This window comes from Heliangelus exortis, chromosome 14, assembly GCF_036169615.1.
Source record: "Heliangelus exortis chromosome 14, bHelExo1.hap1, whole genome shotgun sequence".
Taxonomy (NCBI): domain Eukaryota; kingdom Metazoa; phylum Chordata; class Aves; order Apodiformes; family Trochilidae; genus Heliangelus; species Heliangelus exortis.
In genome coordinates, this window is record NC_092435.1 from 8,102,765 (window position 1) to 8,123,008 (window position 20,244).

Consider the following 20,244-nt stretch of genomic DNA (forward strand, 5'->3'; position numbering starts at 1 on the left):
TGTCCTGCGTGTTCCTACAGAGCATCTGTCCAAATGAATCTTCCTTGACATATCTTTAGAAATTTGAGATACTGGCTGAGGGCAGAGTTTTTGCTCATGCCTCATCTGTCAGTAAGTCTCTAACCAATAAATGGCATTGTGAAGAAAAAGAAGCCAATAAAATCTTACTTATCACCCTCTTGGCATGCTTTTTCAGAGCCCACTGTGGTTCCTGTGACTGGTATATTCTCAAAGTACAGTTTAGTGTGAGGGCTTTTAATTTTTTTCTTCTCTCTTTGGTGGAGAGAGAGTGAAACGTGACAGAATCATGTTCTCAGCACAATACTACACTGACACACTCAAAACTATCTTGCTGAGAGTAAGACATGAATTTCTGAAGAAAAGATTGAGGACAACAGCATGAACATTTGTTGCAGAAATGACTATCTGAATCTGAATTCATTCACTTCTTTTCTGAAGAGTGGATCCTTAAATCAAGGAAGATGGCACAACATACCTAATGGAACAGTTTTGTATAATTTAAAATATTTTGTCATTGTTTTCTGGCCATCATGGAACTATGCTAGCAGCAGTTTCTCAAAGTGTGTATGTCTTTACCCAATGAGGCTCATAAAGGTACTTTCCAGGTAAAATCCCAAATGCTCAAGCTGATCAGCACTTGAAGGAGAAATATTAAGAAGAGATTTATAAAAAGATCCAATCATAATGTCATGTACTTTTCCCACTTTGAAATGAACTGCACCTTTCTTCCTCTTGCCACCACCAGATAAATGGTTTTGGTTTCAGATTGCCTTTTTTGGGCACTAGACACCATCACCTCATTTTCCTGTCAAAAAATTGATTTCTAATTTAAGCAATCACAGACATAAAGTGCTATGATCAACTTTCCTTTCACTGACATGCAGGAATACAGAACTCAGAAAAAAAAGGATAGTTTAATTTTAATGGAACATAGTTTAAAAATTATATTTAACAGTTACAGTTTTGATTATAATTGCATTATGATATGGTGATACATTTTTATGTATAGCATATAAACATAATTTATGTAATGTGTACAATTAGTAATGTACATGGATAGAAATAGTAGTTTTAACTATAGATAATTTAGTCAGAAGAGTTTTTCTTCATTTATGTAGAAGAATTGTGCAAATGAGCAGAAGATTCAGTGGAGTTGCAGAGGTGTATGTCAGCATGGGACTTGTCTTCATCACTGTGAGCTGCCCCTTTTTTACAGATTTCTATTGCTTATATCACTTCAGCTTCTAATGACTGAAGAATGCTCACTTTGTTCAAGTCTGTTAATTGCAACTGACTTAATTTCTCAGAAAGATGTCTTTGCAGGGCAGAGCAAAAGGAGACAAAATGCTTCAAGAATACAGAATTGTAGACTTCTGACAAAGAAAATGGCACGGAAGGTAAGCCATTTCAGCATCTACTGTTCTGGCATTTTTTCCCATGTCTTTAGTGTGAACTGAAAAAAAGGAAAAATAGACCAATGCTAACTATATAATCTTCAATGATGCAAAATGTCTTCTCCTTGCACGCTCAGGGAAAACTGTGTTCTAAGATTTGATTTTTAAAAATTTTGAACACACAAATTTATTAAATTTTGCAATGTGTACTGGTCATTCTCATTCTAACATGTTTCAGCAAAGGACTTCTGTTTTGTTTTTTTTTTTTAAATATTATTTGAAGATTTCTTTAATCTCAGTACTCCTTCCATTCTTCTCTGTGGTTTGTAGAATGATAACGCCATCTTTTCTAATTAGCATGTCAAAGACAGAGGTTTGCTGCCAAAATATAGATTACAGTGTGTTGTAAAATATTTATCAATCTTGATCCTAATAGCCAAGTATTCATTGACTAACTGTATGACTGGGCATTCAATGATGCTTACTTTTGGGGGTTTAGATTGCAAAACAGGATCCTCCGTAAGTGCTTTGTCTGGAAGTAAAGATTTCACATATAAATCTGTGAAGCTCTTCATTTTCATGTTTATATTTAATTTGTATTGAGCTAGGTGGATAGTAGTGTTTATTATTAGATGCATTTCTACTGAGCTGGAAGATAAAAGATGCTTTAACTGCTATTATTAACACAACACTCACACTGATCAGACAGAATGTGCTTTGTGTGCTTCTAAAAGTATTTTTTTAATAACCTCCCTGCAAAATGCATACTCAAGTTCCTGAGCTGTTTGGTGACATTTAGTGAGCTAGGAAGCCTAGGTTTGGTTAGACATGTCAAAGAAATTATACTTTTCATCTTTACTGCTATTACAAATTTTACTACTTCTTAAATAATCTTTTAAATGGCTTTATTGTGCCTGTTAGTAACACTTCTGTCCATGTATCTGTCATCTTCAGAGTACATGGTTATGTCCTCAGCCCTTCTCAAGAGGGCTTAGAAATGTCTGGCAGATTTTGGAAGAGTCAGAGGTGGATTCTTTTTCCCTATCACATGATATCTCACCTCACTTCTTCAGAAGAATCCCCTTGTCATTTGTCAATAACAGAGGAAATCATGGGATGATCTTCAAGTCACAACAAAAAATACCAACTCCCGATTAACATTAATATTTACAATATTTTAAAAGAAGATATTTTTAATATCTTATGAAGTTGCCAACTTTTAAAAAAGTAATTGCATAGGAAGGTAATACTTAAAGGAGCATAACATAAATAATTTCAGGATAATCTAGATTTCTGAGTTCAGACCTGGGTGTGGAGAATTCAACTGCCAAGCCTGAAAAACGATAGGCAAGAAAACAAACAGCATCCCCAAGCACTGTCTGAGACAGTCTGGGCCAGATCTTTACTAGTTCTAGGGTACTGATTCTCTCTGATAAGCTGTTACAGCTGTGATAAACTGGTACCAGGAAAGAGTTGTGCCCAGGAGGAATGAGTTTTACTGTCTGACTCCTTGAGAAAGAAATTGCTGGGCAAACTTCCATCCTCTACTTCCAGCATATTTGTTTTCTCTGGCTTAGCCCTGACTGAACTGGGTTTTTGTCTTGAGATTTTGATTTAACTTCAGAGAAAAATTTGCCTTAGAAGTAAAACAATAGAATTAAGTTGGAATGAGGGCTTAACTAAAATTATTGCTCTAGATGTTTAGGAATCCTGGAAAAGGGAATCCTGTGGATTTTGCCAGTCCAGGGCTAATAAATGCATTCAGAAATACTGATTGAAACACATCACATTCTGCAAGACACTGATACACTTCAGCAGCTGAGATGCTACCTGGTTCCTTTTCTGGTTACTGCTAACAGTTTCAAATTAGGTTTTTCTTTAACAGAGGTCATCCCATATGTACCCAAATAGTCATTCAAACAGGGGAACCTAATTAAGGAGTCAAGCAATGGCAATACCTAGCATAAGCATTTGGTATAGGAAGATTTAACTCTTAATTACCTCCATTAAAGCATGTGTAATTTAGGTGCATTTAAAAAACTTTTTTTTTTAGTATCTTGTAATGATATTAATTGAATGTATCAACATTTAAAAGTTTGTGTTTATAGCTGGTAAAAGGCAGCAAGCATATTCTTAATGTTTAGAAAAATTAGTTGAAAGTCACAGAAGTTAGTGGGTAAACTAGGAAGTGTAGAGCCAAGGCCTAAATTTGTAAAAGAAAGTTTAGAGCCACAGGATGTACAATGGACTAACTTGTAAAGGATTCTAATAAGATTAATGTACTTCTGAGGCAGAAGAAGGAAAGTGCAACAAAATTAAGTTGACTTAATAACAGCAGTTATGACCAGTTGTGCTATCTGTGTTCATTTTGATATAAACCACAAAATTTTTCAGATTAGGTGCTGTCTGAGCTATTGAGATGTGGCATGCCAAGCATTTTCAGCTCTCTTCATATTTCCAAAGCAACTTGTCCCGAATATGTACTGATGTCAGCAGCACAAATGTCTGTGTAGTCAATTAAAACACTTTTCATTTTTTTTAAATAGTGTAAATTCTTCAGTGTTGTTCTTCAGCTATTGCCTTCTAAAGATAAAAAAGCTGCTGAAAGCACCCCTGTCTAAGGCAGAATACAAAATGTCTTCTTATCCCAGTGACACTTGGTGATGACAGTTTCAGTGGCAGCAAAAACTAGAGCAGCTTTAGTACCAGCGTTCACTGGTATTCAGCACTGCTGTGCCTGGGGCCCAACCTGGAGATAGAGGATGGGTAATGGGACAGTGAAATTTGAGAAGCAATGTGGCTTTCTGGCTGCAGCCGTTTCCTAAAGTGAGGAAGGACATCAGACTGGAACTTTGTTGCTATTATGACTATCTTTGTCATCTGATGGAAGTTTGAATTGTGACTTTGACAGAAAAAAAGCTTGGTTGTCTGATTTTGCTTTTAGCTGATTGCAGAAGAACACTTTTTGTTTCCAGGAAAGGCTGTTGGAGGACTTGGCAAATGTTTGCTGAGGGGAACAAGTCTTGTTTCTTATCACATCATCTTCATGTTTTTCCTTGAGAAAACACTGCAGTGCAGTTGAGCAAATCATGCTGCAGTTCTGGAGATGGTGGAAGATTGGTTTCAGTAACTACAGATACATATTGCTACAAAAGAATTGAAATAATTATTTCTTTTCTATTTTTTTTTTAGAGGGATAACTGACATCAGGAACCCCACTAGCTATTCAGTACAAAGCCAGATGGCTGGTAAGGAAAATGCAAGTAGCAGGTGACAATTAGCACTCACACCCCCTTAGACTGCCTGTGTACCCCAGGACTGAACAATTCACCAATCAGCTAACATGTAGTTCTGCTCCTGGAAGTTAATGATTGTGTTTGAGGAGTAAAAAACGAAAATTTATTCCTGTTGAGAAAAATAATTGCTACAACTCTGCTTTGTTTGGTCACAAATAATTTGATTTGGGGATGATCAACCTTTGTATTTCTGGTTTTATTAACATGTCTGTCTTCTAACAGTTTAGTCTGTGGGATGTAGAATAGGTTTGGAAGCTGGTGAGAAATGTTCTGTCACACAATGCGTGAATTATTATGCAGAAACAATTTACCAACTTCCCTCCTCCAGTTTATCTATTTGGAAAGATGCATGAAAAATAAATGGCTGTTTCTAGTGAAGGCAAGTGCTGCTTCATCTGGAATAAGCATGCTGTTGTGAGAAGATTTACAGTATTAACCATTCTCCACTACCCTGTGAAATCACTGCTTCTTCTCTGCCTTTCTCACTCTTCTCTGCTCAATTTTCATTTTTTGAACTTTCCTCGTTTGCCTATTTTTTTTTTCAGATAAACTGGAAAGTAAAGGATGACCAGCCAGAACTCAAATGCTGCTTTGTTATGCTTAATAGCTGATTAAAAAACAGAGCTGGCCCATCTCTAGTGTTCACGCACAAATGCTCTCTCTTGGGTTTCTTAAATTGAGTCATAATTGCCTATGCCAAAAGCTGTCAGTACAACAGGACAGAAAGCAGTCAGCTCTTCTCAGTGTTACATAAAGTTGTCATTTTGGAAGAATGAGCAATGATAAAGAACTGCTGCAGTGCTTTTGCCCATTTTCACAGTAAACCATGGATGTTCGTGTTGCTTGCACTGTTGATCTCCTTTCTAATAGATTTTCGTGGGTAAGGAAAGAATTCAAAGCAAAGTGATAGGAATTAAAGCACAGTATCTAAAAGGGAGATGGGGCTGGATTTCTAGAAACATTTCTATCATACATGCACATTCCTGCATGTGGTATAATAAACAAGGAAAAGATTTAAGATTTCATGTAAATCATGAAACCAAGTGTATTGATTCTTTTGTGGCAAAGACATTAGCAGATGCTGGTGTCTGGCTAAACATTAAACCAAAACATTAATGTAAACCATTCTTAACTCTTCATTTTCTGCATACAACATAGTATGCTGACTTCATCTAATCATGTCTGATTTCATGGGTAATGTAAGGCACAACCATCATTTGCAGTGTTTGAAATCTTGGCAGAGAATGCTGTAACTGACTTCTGCAGTATTTACTTTCTCAAGTGGACAATAGAATTCCTACCAATTCTGAGGACTCACTTCTTGCTTTACTTTCTTATTAACATTCAAATTACTTTCAGGTCGATTATTTTTAATGAAAATTGACATTGGATAATCTAGCTCTGGAACCACTTTTGCTTTTTAGTAAGCAATAATTTACTTTTAGCTCTCTGTAACCCACAAGGTGAGACATCTGAGATTCTGTATTTCATAATGGTAGCTGAAAATCAGTCTTCAGAGTTCCAGCATCTGTGGCAACATGTGCTCATGCATTAATTTACTGAGACAACGTTCCAGCTTTCTGGTTCACCTCTCTTTCAGAGGTGATAACAGCTTTCCTGAAGCTGTTCTGTAATAGAACTGGCTGCTTTCTCAACCAACGACTTATTGTTTTGTATATTATGCTTTAAAAATTTCATGGAGGACAATCTGTCCCCATTAAATAGACATAACTTCCCTAGGTTGCTCATATGCCTCCTAGTGCTATTACTTTTCTGTTGTTATCTGACTGCAGCTATCAACTCTATCGACACTATACCAAGAAAATAGATTCAGCTGACACACAAGCAGAAATCCACCCGACTGCTTGCTCTGTAAATCTGCTGTATAAATGCCCCCTGCCTTTATAAAATATTGAGCACAACTGAAAATGCTGAAATTCCTTCTGGAAAGTAAAAAATGCTGGAGCACAAAGGAGGAAGGAGCGCAAAGAAGGAAGGTTGGGAGAGGAAATGAGATCCATGTGTTTACATAAACTGAGGTAGCACTTAAATAGGAACAAGAAGGTTAGCTGTGTTCTTACAGATGATACACTCTCAACATGGAAATTATTCATTATATGCTTGCAATAGAAGTTTCATGAAGCAGATTGCATCCAGAGAGACTGATTTGCTTGCAGCTGTTTATGCTCCCTGTGTGTGTCAAGAAGTATAACTTTAAGTGGTAGAAATTATTTTTTTTTTTGTCCAGATAAGCAAAATGATGAAGACTGACAATTGAAAAATAGTGATTTCTTTCAACTTTGTAAGTATTCGGGTTGTGCTTAATAATTTGAAATACAGATTTGGTGTCTGGGTGATGTTGGAAACATGAGAATGGCTGGTTGGAAGCATAAGAGAATGGCTTTTGTGTATAAGTAACCCCAGTCCAAAAATCCCTAGTCATGAATAGGACAGAAATAAGTAATTAATTATCCTTGGCATGAGAGCTTTTTCATCCACAGTAGTTTTGAAGGTAATGGACATCTAGAAAATTTAGTAGCCTTGTTGTGTATTACCTGAAGGGAAGTGGTTGTTGGGGTAGCATTAATATATTGTCTCACTCCTACTTCTAAATATAGTTGAGCTTGAGAGTGTGTGACATCCTACTGAGAGGATATAGCTGTTATTCAGTACTTTGAGTTCCTCTCCACCATTTCTTAAGATCTGTTTTAAGGTGAAGGTATTCTGTTGGTTGTCCTGGACTTCAGTTTTTTCCACTTTCAGTCTGTAGCCCATTTAATCCAACCCAACTTGTTACAGCCCCTGTGGGTGTCTGTTCCTTTGCCAGCTCCTTTGCTGGTGCCACAGCCACCTCAGAGCAGACTCAGCAAGTGGTATTGGGAGATGAGGGTGTGAATAAAGTGTGTGCTCCAGCCTTGGTGTTTTCCAGCTTTAGCCATCAGCTTTTTATTTCACACAGGTCTGTGCTGGGTTCTCTGCCTTTCTTGTGGAAATTTTCCTATTTGAGCAAATTACATGACACCCTGATTCCCAGTATGTCCTTTAACTTAAAAAGGAAAAAGAAAAGAAAAAGTTAAAGTTAGCATGCTCTCCAAAATCAGAGTGAAGATCTCATGAGCAAAGGTTAAGTGTTGTAGTAAAGTTGTTTAAAGTATCAGTAGAAATGCAAATAATCCATTCTGGATAGCTCCAGGTTTTTTCATCTGTCACATTTCTTATATAACTTCATTCAAAGATTCTGGAGGAAACACTAGATGACAAACCAATCTTTTGAGCCATATCTGGTTGGGTGTTTGGTGTTTCTTTTTTCCAGTTGGCTTCTCTTTTTGATTAGTCTTCTGAGCATCTACCTTCTATTTTTTATTATATACATTTTATTCTAAATTCTGAATCTGAGATGTTACTTCAAAACCAGAATTATCATTGTTTATAATATAAATGTATTACCAGTATGCTTATACCAATATCTTATTTTAAAATTACCCCTATTTTTTTAAGGGTAATAAAGATAAAATAAAGAATTTTTTTCTTTAAAGAATAAAGAGTCCTTTATTTAGCAATAATGATTATGTACTGCTTTATATCAATAGATACTACATAAAATTGTGAGAAAGTAAGCATTATTTTGTCATAATATTTAGAGTTAACTTTTACATCTCTCTTTCCTGAAGAGGAAAGCTATAGTAGGTGGAGGTCAGACAAAACAGGGACTCTGGTAATATCACTTCTGCCATTTCAACTTCTGAGGGTCAAATAATGTTGGCTGCATATTAAAGAAAATTTTTTAAGCTTTGGAGGGCAAAAATATTTCGATTCATGATTTTTTTTTTTTTCAATAATTTTATTTCCTCCACCAATTTTACAGTATCACCGGGTACAGATAGATACAGGCTTATATGTTTTCTGAAACATTTTGTAACATTTCCCTCTGCAGGCATTACCTAGACATTTAATTTCGTCTTATTCTGTCTGGTTCCTAGCACTCTTTGATTAGTAGTTTCCTGCATTTGTTGAAGACAGGTCAAACCTTGTACCACTGGGCCCTTGGCCATCTCTGTGCTGTGTCTGCATTCAGCAGCACTACAGCTGTGTGAATGCTGTCTCACTGTGAATGTTCTAGGACTGAAACCTCCAGGTCTGGGGAAAAAGGGAGTGAACTTATTACCCTTTATCCTGTGAGAATATGTGACACGTCCCCTAAAACAGCAGGCATGCTTGAGAGCTATCTGAAGTCACCCATCTGTCTTGTTGCTCTTATCTGAATGAAATGCTACTCTGCAGCTTCTTTATCCACAAAGAACTATTTAGTAGCACTATTCCTGTATTCAAATGAGAACAGCAGAGGAGGCACAAAAAGAAACTCTTTGTTATTCCATTAAGAAAACAATCTGTAAAGCTGCTTACTGTCTGTAGGAAGGGCTGGCTAACAGACCTCTGGAAATCAAGCTGTGATTTGACTCCAACATTTCAGAAACAGAATTAAATATGTAAAAAGGAAAGATATTGGGTCAGTTGATGCCACAGACAATTCTCTCTTTGAAACTGAGTATTATTGTATATTTGGATTGAGTATTATTGTAAAGTTGAGGTCACTTCATCCTTTCTATGCAGCTTACATGGTGGATAATAAAATCACTGATGCTTATTAGAACTTGTGTCAGAACAACATTAAGTTGAAATCACTACAAGAAGTCTATTTTCAGTCTTGTGAGTGTCTAATACTCTGCAGCACAACTGATGGTAATAAGGGCTGAGAAGTTGTGAAAAGCTCCTTTTAATGTTTAGTGTGTTCTTCTCCACTGAAAGGAGAACTACATGGCAATTGTGTCCAACTCTGCAGAGTTCAAAGGAAGTCTTTGATGGATTCAAGTAGTGTACACTCAGCTCTTCAGAAAGTTGTGCCTCGGTGGGATTTCTTGCAGTTAGATTGTTATGCCCTCGAGAGGCATCTATGGAAATCTGGCACAGCAGTGCTCAGAAGGCAATAGGAATTTAAAATCTATTTCTTTAAATTTCTCACTTGACTTCTAATGTTTTCCCCTCACCCATTTAATTATTTTCTCTGTAATAAGTTGGACAAAATTATATGTTAACATGTTTTTATTCGTAAGTCTCTTTTTGGCTTGCATCAAAATAATTTTCTTAATAATGCCACAACACAGAGCACTTGTAAAAATTACCCTGAGAAATATGTGTTGAAATTGTTAAGAGACTCTTTTGCATTATTTACATCATGACGTTCTGTCAGTGTACTAATGCTTAAGACTGTTTATATTCCTGGATTTAACAAATATGCAAATTGGGTGCACGTTCCCTGGGAATGCAAATGTCTCTAATGAGGAAAGACAAACTTCAAACCAAACAAAAAAATAGGGGAAGTGGTTCATGTGGAAGTGGGGAAAGAAATGTTGCTTAAGTGGGCTAGAAATACTGTGCTGTAATCCTTGCCCTGGGATTGCTCAATCAGCTCATCTGGAAGTTCTGACAGATCAATTGTTTCTTAGCAGAGAGAGAGCTGGGGAAGGGGAGAGCAGCCAGAGTTTTCCCAGAAGAAGGCATGAAAACTTCTGGTTTTCTTCTATGTGGCACTTTATAGAGCTGAGAGGATTGAGTTCCTCTGGTTGAATTTGTTAACTGGTAGAATACCACCCCAAAGGGCCTCAGCTCTCTGAAATACTTTTTTGATACTGTAATAATTAAAGCAGTGGTTTGGTTTCAGTGTATAAGCACAGAATGGGAATAGCATCATGGTGAATTGAGTTTAAGTATTGCAGAAGGATTTGCATGTCCATCAGAGAAGCATTCAGCTCAGATTTCATGTCAAAACATTCCCCTGATTTAGTAAGGATCACTGCTATCTTTGAATCATAATGCTCTAAAATGATTATATGTAAAGTGGGAATGCTCTGTATTGTGCTGTGATTGTGCTATCCTTTTTATTATGCAGTGCTCACCAAAAACTTTATCTTCCATTAAAAGCTGAGTTCCATTCAGAAGTGCAATTAAACAAAATTTGCTCACTAAAATAAGACATCATTTATTTCAAGCTGGCTTCTATTTTGAATTTTGATGGCTTCCTGCTAAATATGCAAGCTTTCTTTTCCATGAAATTAGTTTAGTATCTAAAAGTCTGAATGACTTGCTATTTCGTTTTTCATCAGGGAACTTGCAGCCCCCAAAGTCCTGCTAAGCATTCTATTTCTCTATTAAGAGCCATCTTTAGGAAGATAATTATGGTAAAAATAGTCTGAAATCTCAAAAATCTCTCAATTCTGGATAGTGTATGCATAGTAAGGGTAAAATGCTTTTAATTATCAGTCTTCATTAATCCTCCAGAAATCGTATTGTATGTAACTATTAGTTTTTCTGTCTATTTTCAGTCTTTTAACTCAAAAATGTGGTTTGTGCCTGTTATACTGAGACTGTTGGATTCTATACTGTGGCAGCACCACAATGATGAGTCCTCTCTTTTGGCCCTGCTATTATATATCTGGTCCTGCTGGAACACATTCTCCTGTTTGCACTGTCAAAATTGTTGGTTAAGGATCTTTAGTAGCATGGAAAGCCTTGATTTTCCCATGTGCCACTTTCTCTGCCACACAGATAGATTTGAGTGCTGGAGAACAAGTTCTCTAAGCAAAATCATTTCCTAATCAAAAAATTCTGACAGATTTCCACATCCAAATCTCTTAAAGAAAATTTAAAAATAACTTAATCAGTAGTATGTGCATGTGGTAGTCCTTAGATCAGAAAAGAAGGAGGGTACTTGGGTAACTTTGACTTATGATAGAATTTCAGTTAAGGGAGAAAAGGCTTAAACAAAATCAGCTAGCACAAAACCTTTTTCAGTATTACACTTCCAACAGTTTTCTACCTTACCTTGCATTCCTGCAAGTTAACACCATGTAGGAGGTGTTGGTTTTGTGCTTCTTGAACTCCTCAAGCTTTTCTCTGGGGGAGCAAGGAGGCTGTAATCACTGTGAACTGATGGTGCTGATGGGGAAAGAAAATTTGATAGTCACAAAACTCTCAGTAGAAGCTGGACTAGGACTTCTTTTAAATGCTGTATTAACACTCTAATTGATAGCTTGGCTTAGGTCCCCAGTGGAGCAGGAGTTCAGTGACTTTCTTAAAAAATATTGTTCCCTAGGTACACATTAAATGAACTTTGAGTTGTTGTCAGGTACCATGCTGCTAAGGAATCTGAACTACCAGGTGCCCTTATGTCTTGATTTGGATGAATTTTTTCAGTACTACCAGAAATTATTTGTATAGTTTATAAAAGCAATCTTCAAATCTAGTCATAACACTATTATTTGAAGGCCTCAGACTGTCCGTGTGAATTTTACTCTAATTTTCTATGAAAATGTAAAATACATGCATGACCAAATAGCAGTTAAGTACAGAAGTAGTTTGTGGTAGTAAACTTGTCTAAGGAGGAGAGAGCTTATTACTAGTTTTCCTTGGGCTCTGAAACTTTTAAAAAGAGAACTTTCACATCAGGGATTTTTAAATGTATTAAAAACATCCTCTGCCTTTCATGTTCTCTTCTTGTGTTCAAACGGAGCACCGAGAATGCAAAAGAAATCAAAGATAATTAAAATGGAATATGTGCAATGAAGTATTCAGTAAAACAAATAAATAAAATTTTAGTAAACGGTCTGCCTCTCCATACTGATAGAAAAAAATCTTCTTGATATTATATTTTTTGTTTGTTATAATTTGAAATTATAATTTCTTTTAACCAAGACTTTTTTACCAGGCAGCTGGTGCCCTTTGTGTCAGATGTCAGTTATGAAGGCACACTGTGCCTTTACTACACTGTAAAACTGTCAAAATAAGACATGGATACAGGATACAGGAGTGAACCAAAGAATTGAGAATGGTTTTTTTGGTTCATGTTTGCGATTATTTCAAAGTATTTTTCTATATAGCATCATCTATTTGCTTTTATTTTAAAATAATTTTATCTTATTGACAACATTTAAACAAAAAATATTATTTTTTAATGAGACTCCATGTAAAAGTATAGTTCCTATTTGTTCTCTCTATGCTCGTTCTCCAGGAGAGTGGGAATGAGTTTTTTCCTTCCTGAGTTTATGCTGCTCACTGATTGAAATTAATCCTTATCAAATTGATTTTACTGCCTTTTCAGATTTTAAAAGTTTTCTTAAAGATGGAGAGAAGAAAGGCTATAAGAGAACAATGATTGCATCTTACTTTGAATTCCTTATGAAATAATTATGATTTCTTTTTCTAGATACTTCCTGTCAAAAAGATTAGAAATCGTATTTAGCAGCAGTAAAGATAAACTCTTTGTGGATTTAATTTATTCAGGTTTTAAAAAACCTGACATTACAGTACAAATGTACTGAATAAAAACATAGAAGTGAAGTTGCAGTGTGATGTTTAGATTGAGAGGTTAATGGACACTAACTAGTACTGAAGAGCTGAGAGATTGAACTAAAATATTCTGTTTTGAATTTGGTGGCTAACAGGCTGCTTTTGCAGTCACTTTGCATTTTTGTGATGTTGTGGTACTTTGTGTTTACCTTTCTCCCTTTACTGAGGGTGGATTCTGTTCCATCTCACTCTTTCCTGTCATTATGAATGAGAAATAAAGATCTTTCCTCACAGTTTTGAAACTTAAAGGAATTCTGAAAATCCTTCATTATCAGAGATCAAAAGGTATTGTAAACCTGGGTGAGTCAGCTTTGCTAGAGCCATTTGAAGTGATATCAGTTGACAATCTTCCCACCAAATCTCTTCCCTAAAGTCTCTGTGAGCCACTGACTTAAGCCATGCTACAAATGTGGTCAGTATTCTTATTTTTCCCCAAGGTATTATAACTTCTGCATCTTTACCCTTGGCTGGGCTTTCCTCTGACCAATTCTGCTTAAGTAGGACTGGATGTTTTCTGATCCCACAGATCCCAAGTGGTTTCAAATTCACTCAGTATTTTTTTTCCATGTTCAAATAGAAGCAAAATGGGAAGGAGACAGTAGTGCTTAAACAGGACTCTATCTAGAAAGGTTTCCTTCTGAGCAGAATTCACTGGGCATCTTTAATTCCTGCTGGAGCTTTGACTATGGTCGATTTGAAAAAAACAAACACTTCTTCCAACAGAATAGTGATACAAAGCTAGAGAATAAAACACTTCTGCAATAAGCAAGTAGAACGAGAGGGTAACTTTCTACTTTGTGCCTTGCTTCCTTTGCTCTTAGTTATACTTCTGAAGAGTAAGGGTTTGTTTAAAATAGTTTGGAGATCATCCTATTGTAATCACCACATTCCAGTGCCTTCATGTTGTCCCAGTTTGTCTGGGGCTTTACATAACTTTGTCTTTGTTTTTTCAAGTTAGGGTCCCTGCAAGTAAGTGATACGCTAGTTTGTAGTTCCTGTTAAAACCATCAGGACAGATAAAATACAGAAAATGAAGAAGGAATTAGGGGGAGTCTCACATGCAATAGACTTTCTACACAACAAAGCATTTCCCCAGCCTCTGGTGAATGCAAAACTTCATCTAATAAGATGGGAGGTTTTTTATTTTTACATCATGTAGCAGTTTTCAGCAGTATGTACCGAAATTATACAGAATCACAGTTGACATAATGATGGTTTTCCAAGCAATTTACAAAAAGCCTCACTCATTTTGAGTGCAGTTTGCATGGATTTCAATTGTAAATCTACACAATGTTGAGATGTTCCCGATTTGAATGCCCCTTTTTTATTTTAAATTGTCTCTTGGGTTTCTTTTTGCTAGGCTTTAAATGTGGATGAGGAACTTGTACAGATGGCATTTTTTTCAAATATGGCCTTTTATCCCTAGATTATATCTAATACAAAGTCATATGTGGGTTTAGGCAGGAGATAGAGTTCTGGCTTCTATTGCTGTTCTGTAATGATTGCAGCACAGAGAAAAAGTGCTGTCCACAGCTTGAGCTTGATTGTACACTCTGTCATACAGAAAGTCAAGGGAAATACAAGCTTTCATTTGTGAAGCAAACAAAAATCCCTGATTGTTCATTTCAGCTGTTCCAGTAAGAGCAAAATAATCTCAGAAAATCGAAAAGGAATCAGACTGGGCTTCCCACTGCTCACCCACTTTATGCCTATCAGTCAATTTGTGTAAGGAATGAAAATAGTGTACAAAGAGTGTGTCCTCTGAAAAATACTTATGACATGCTTATTCAACCTTATTTGTTATTTTTTTTTAATGGAAAGAATAGGATGCCATATTCCTTTGTGGCATATGTCTTTAGGAATATTTAGGGTAGTTCCACTGATTAAGATTTTTAGTTTTGTACCGAATGTAATCAGCATGAAATTGCAGAGAGCAAGCCATCCTGTTTTGGCAACGAAAATGCAGAATAAACAACTAAAAATTTATGACTTGTGTCTTGAATACATGATGGGTTAATAATTCATGAAGTAATCATTAACTTACAATCATGACTTGCAGCTGAAGAGAAATGAAAAATAGAAAAAATCAGCATGGTATTTATTTTTTTTTATTGGAAGACATTCCATGGCGTCAGTGCATGAAGGGAATGTTGGAGAGGTGTTTAAAGAAATTAAGTTTGTGTTTGCAAAGGCTTTTGAGGGAAAAGTGGAAAAGCTATTTTACAATATTGTACTTTACATTTTTGATGGTCATAAAACCATACAGACTAGGTAATGAGACTGAGTAAACAAATACATTAATGACTTCCTACCTACTAGACTGTTTGCCTAAATAAGAGAGATGTAAGCTTTTAATTTTTAATACAAGTAAACTTTCTCTCAATATCACTTTTTGTGATAGTAGCAACTCCAGATGATATAGAACACTTAAAGGGTAACTAGGGAGAGAAGAAATGCCTAAACTCCAAGCTAAAAATTTTCTTGCAACAAACATGGACATTTCTAGCTCCATGTAGCATTTGTTTTAGAAAATAATCACTAAAAAGAAGTGTAATTTAAAATGAATCTTGTTTGATTGTAGAAGGAAATAGGAACAGTGGAAAAGGCTGTTATTCTTTTAGTGTCTCCCCTCCTTTGCCCCTTAATCCCATCTATTTAGAGATGAGTGTACTTTGTGGAACTTTATAATGGCTGAGAAGTTCTCTTAAAAAACACATCTCTCAGTCATTTGTGCTCTGTGTGAAAGGAGATGTGATGGGTGAAACAGAACAACTCAGAAATGGAAGCGTAGTGGAAACAGGAGCAGAAGGTAAGGGTAAAGCTGTACTTCATACTGCAATGAAAGAGTGATAAAGTGGTAGCATTTTGTTATTAGAATCTGTACTTCCTTTGTGACAGACATCATAATTTATACAATTTAATTTAAATTTGTTGAGAAAAATTTATTGTCTTTTGACTTCAGGTGCAAATCATATGGAAAACAGGTTGCATTCTGACACCAGAAATTTAATTCAGGACTCTGAACTTCAGTTTATGCATTTTTATTTTTTCTACTATTGAATTTATTCAATTATTTTTTATAATAAAGGAATTCTGATTGAGGTGTTAGTTCCAAACATTTCCAAAATTCTTTCAGACATTGTCTGCATCTCAACAATTGACATAAAATGGAAATGGAGCTGAGAAAGCTTATGAAAATATCAGTATACTAAAATGGGGGAGAAAAAAGAGAGCCAATTTTCTACTTAAGGGGTATTTTAAATACTTGTCTCTGTGAGTAAATTGTCTGCCAATCTTGGCATTAAAATTTGGCATTTTATGTTTTATAGGTTTTATATTACTGGTAGCAATTATACTGTAATGATTTCTCCCCATTAGTGCTATGAGGGAGTTAAATCAATGGGAGTGTGCACTGGCAAAAGCCATGAAGTCCTAGGTCACTGCCAGTTTGTTACAGTATTAAGAAATGTCACAGTGGATGCATTTTTATGTCAAAGAGTTGCAGAGTTAAGTAGGATAACATTACTGTGTCAGGGTAGGGAAAAATAAATGCATAACAGCTGTTATTAGACACTGTAAGTACAAACTAAATCTGTTCCCAAAACCACCATTGTGAATGAAAAAGGAGAGAGAGAGAATAATCCCTTGCTAGTAGCTTTTAGCAGAGCAAGATAAGCTGCTTTCTGATGTTTTTCAGGATTTCTTTGGGTAGGCTGGGAGCTCTTATACAGAGACTGTTACCTTGCCAGAAAATTCAGATGTCCAATCATTGTTTGTTTTTACTCAAGATTCAGTAAACTGCAGGAAAATGAGTACTTATGGGAGATTTTCATATTATTTGGTTTTGATAAAAATATTTGGTTTGCCAAACCTTCTCAAACCTTCAGGAAACTGGAGGCAAAAAGCCTAACAGGTACTTAAACACTTCTATTTTATTCATAATCTCTGCTGTTTTTTAATTGATGTCTGTATGTTTCCATTTCCAGGTACTGCACTGTGCTACCTGATCCATCCATCCCCTCCTCTGGTTTCCAGAACTTACCTGCAGTAAGCATTCTGAGTGATTAAAGCCCTGGAGAGCACTGTGAGTTCCATGTGAAAAATCTCTCTTCTGAATTAGTGATACCATGGGAAGTATCCATAGTAAGTCAGTTCATCCAACACATACCTTTGGGTTTCCAGTTCCCATGGGAACAAGTCAAAAGACAAACTATGTTATTAAGTTAACCAAACACAAATTTGCCTTACGATTTTTCCATTCATTCAAGTGGGACATGAATATTTTGTTTCCTAATCTGCACAATTACCCTGGAGCTCCTGTGCCAGCTTCTGCTGAATGACAGTTCAGAGCTACAGTGAAAAATGACAGGATTTGTAAACCAAGTTTGTTTAAAGACAAGCCAGTTCTTGAGTGACTCTTTATTTCTCAGTGGCATTGCAATTAATCATTGCTGCATGTAATAGTACACCTTAAATGTTTAAAATCCTTTTAAAATGGATCCAACTGGCATGCTTAAACGGACTTGTAATGATGTTTCATCTTGGAGCAAAAAAAATGCTGTACTGGCACCTACTGACATATTATTGGTAGGAGATAGATGCTGAGACACTGTACACATTCTACAATTTCATCTTGGAGAAAAAGTCAGCAGTGTTGGGTGTCACTTTGGGAATGAACATTCACCTCAGTAGCAGGCTTTTTTATCATGCCTTTTGCTGTCACTTGGGCAGTTTCTGTCACCAGCCTTTTTTCTAATGGAGGCTTATTTTTCATGTAGCATATGTCAGGACTTCTCTCCCTGACTGTCCATTGGTATGTGAAATTTTATTCTGTTTATCCGTAGGTTTCTTTAATGGCATCTTGCTTAACTAAAAAGTGGAATAAGTTTTTTACACTCATGAGCGTAGGAAAGGTGTTTTGGACTGAAAGCTGACTGGGAAGCTCTCAGATGAATTTCATCCTCATGAATGTAGCTAGAATATTGAATATAAATCACTGTAAAGTTTGCTATGTATTTTCAATATGAGTTTTGGAGTTTGAACTTGCTATACATTGACTGCATTTAGTTTCAGCCCTTGGGACAAGGGATTGGCTATGGAATGTTTGCATGACAGCTAGGAAAAGCCCCTGTTTGTACTTGCAGACAAGGGGAATTGCTGCAGAACATGAGTCTACGTGTAATAATAATGTGATCCCTTCCACAAAAATAAGAAAAATAACTCCTAACACTGTGAATGTTTTTGTCACTTTTGAAATTTTCAGAAAGTCTGCAAGATGGTCAAAGCTTTAAGGTGTAGTAAGGCACAAGTCTTAACATAAGTATGGTACAGACATGAGAGGAGAATACTGCTCTTGTGATGATTTAATTTTTGTTGAGTGTATACATATATATCTATATATATAGTATATATCTATATATATAGTATATATAGTCTATATCTATATATATAGTACATAAACACTAAAGATTATCTCAAGTGCTTCATGAAACCTTGCTGGCTTGCAGATTATTACATTATTTTAACTGTGTTGCCTGGTTCTGAGTTAGTATCTGTAGAGATCTTGCATTATATTATAACTTGGAATTGCACCTGGAACTTGTGGCTACACAACACTGATGTGAACACTTGGCATTTGGGGTTGAAGGAACTGGCCAACTTCTCCATATGGTCTTGGTGTGAAGTTCTGGTAACTTCTATAACTTCTCCTTTGTTTAGATAATTCTGATGGGTTTGCCTTTTCATTGCAGTACAGCTGAAGAAGTTTCTTTTCTCGTTTCTTTCAGCTCACATTACTTAGGTTCTTCATGTATATGGCCATTGATTTTCTTGAAATATTCCTGCAGCACCTAAGAAACTGTTTTGTAATTAATCAAGCCATATAAATGTGGTCCCAAACCCCAGAGAGATTGAAAGGAGCATTGCTTTCTAAAAAATGTATACATCTATACGTTTTATTGGTTATATGTAGATATCCATGGGGGTAAATATTTGGTATATTGGTAGCTGAAGAAGGTCTCTCTGAAAAAAGATGGTTTTTAATTTCCAGTAATGAAATGATTGGCAATTAACTTCAAAAACATTAAATGAATAAAACCTTAATGAACAAACAAGATTTATAATATTAGTTAATGAGTACGACGATCTATTTTCAGCAGTTGAAAGGAATTTAAAATATTCCACTATTTTACTATGTTAGTGCTTAAATTACATTACTTAGGATAATAATAGGATTCTAGCTTGTATTTCTTTTATTTATATGTCCATAAGATTTTCCCCAGACATTCAGTACTAGCCACTGTGGGACAGTGACTTTTCCTAATTACCATTCTGAAGATCCACTGCCTCATTTCCCCCCCCCCCCCCCATCCCCATGCTATATATACTTTGCATGTGCTGGGTTATAAAAGCTGTTATTCTGAAGGCTCAGAAATCCATTTTTCAGTAGAGTTGGTTCAGAACGTTTTGCACTCACAGATAATATTGCTTGGGCGTTTTACATAACCCAAAGCCAAGTTTATATAATAGAAACAGAATATATATAGTGGATAGCAAATAGGATTTATGATCTTTTTGCTCCCAAATTCTGTTTCCTAAAACTGAAGGAATTGTTTTGGTTTGTTTGATCACCAGTTCACATTTTTCCAGTGTCCTGGCATAGCTGCTCATACAAGACTGGGGATAAAGTAGTCCAGCAAGAATTAGAAGTGCTTTAAGAGTGGTTTTTTTCAGAATTGATGACATGAATGAGACTTAGATGACAAAACATCTAAGAAAATACAGCATATTTTTGAGAAAAAACTTAATGTAATATCCTAGTTATTTCATGATAGCTGACCATAGTATCAGTAAATGCATGGAATATTTAACTTGATGTAGGTGATGACAATTCGCTTTTCCAGAAGGAGCAGGCTTTTCCATATAAGTGCTACTATTTTATCAGTTTTCCCTATTATTTGCTAAATAAACTTCATAATGGCCATAAATGGAAAGTGTTATAGGTCTGCTTAGGCATTACAGTATTAATTAACAGAGGGCATTTGCTTGTTACTCCATTTAATGGAAATCAATTATATTTCTTCCTGAAACAAATGTTTTATAGGGCTGTAACTTGAAAGAAATGCTGTTTT

At 35.8% G+C, this 20,244-nt stretch overlaps 1 long non-coding RNA gene across 1 annotated transcript; it reads left to right on the top strand.

The window, feature by feature from the left end:
• Positions 1-4,525: 4,525 nt before the first annotated feature.
• LOC139802407 (uncharacterized) lies at positions 4,526-18,512 on the top strand. The gene is made up of 3 exons (XR_011728591.1): positions 4,526-4,663; positions 6,960-7,013; positions 17,101-18,512. It is a non-coding gene; the product is annotated as an uncharacterized lncRNA (long non-coding RNA).
• The last annotated feature ends 1,732 nt before the right edge of the window (positions 18,513-20,244 follow it).